Source organism: Pinus tabuliformis, chromosome 2_2, assembly GCF_031772625.1.
Source record: "Pinus tabuliformis cultivar Carrire ecotype Pingquan chromosome 2_2, CPIR1, whole genome shotgun sequence".
Taxonomy (NCBI): Eukaryota; Viridiplantae; Streptophyta; class Pinopsida; order Pinales; family Pinaceae; genus Pinus; species Pinus tabuliformis.
This window is the reverse complement of record NC_142300.1, coordinates 509,917,455-509,918,314: the sequence shown is the minus strand read 5'-3', so window position 1 is coordinate 509,918,314 and position 860 is coordinate 509,917,455. Positions and strand designations below refer to the sequence as shown.

The 860-nt window shown below is 45.3% G+C and overlaps 1 pseudogene; it reads right to left on the bottom strand.

Moving 5' to 3' along the window:
* Positions 1-254: 254 nt before the first annotated feature.
* LOC149193597 (antifungal protein ginkbilobin-like protein pseudogene) lies at positions 255-635 on the bottom strand (annotated as a pseudogene).
* Between the last annotated feature and the right edge of the window lie 225 nt (positions 636-860).

Genomic DNA, 860 nt, shown 5'->3' with positions numbered 1-860 from the left:
ACAAGATAGCGTTACAACTACAGAGATGGGACTCTCTAGCTCAGCTGAGAATCCCTGGGTTTTATTTAAATAGAGATATTGCGCAATGCGGAAGAGTAAGGTGACACTTTTTTCCCAACTTATAGACTCATTAATACTGTTGAGCTATATATATCTAATATTAAATTTAAATGTGTTTAAATTTAATGATGTGTACATCGCCCAACCACATTAATTAGCCTATTGCCTGGGTGCTGGTTGTCGTATAGTAGTTGTTAATAGAATGGGAACTGCTCATAACGCATGAAACAGTGGGTAAGTTGAACCTGAGCACCGATGGCATTGTTGCAAATGCCCCCGATGCAATCGTCCGTACTAATAAGGCAGGCCGTGCAATCAGACGGGGGAGCTTGATTGCAGATTGCTTCACCGTAGGCAGTGGGAGAGCCTGCACTAGACGTCTTGTAGTCGCAACCGTTCAAGGCCATGCTTTGCTCCAGATCTACGATCAGGTTTCCGAGAGTATCGAAGAAAGGACTTCCGCTTGGGATAATCTCCCCGTAACACGCAAATGACACTAAAGTTGTATCCTGCGCTCGTACCACTGCGAGTAGTAACATTAGTGCCAAATCAAAGCCCAATGACCTGATCGCCATGGCTACCAAAAACGAAATAATCTCACCTCTAATAAACCCTTCAAATGGCAAACGTTATTGCGATGCTTATCAATCTTCTGGGGTACCTCCATTTTATACGCCTTGCCGCACATGGTTCCGTGGGTAGGATGAGCTCCGCCATGTCACGGATGATGCAGGATCGCGTCACGCGTTGAGTGGAGAGAACGAAACAAAAACTACATTCTGGTCCACCGAGTGGAGGAG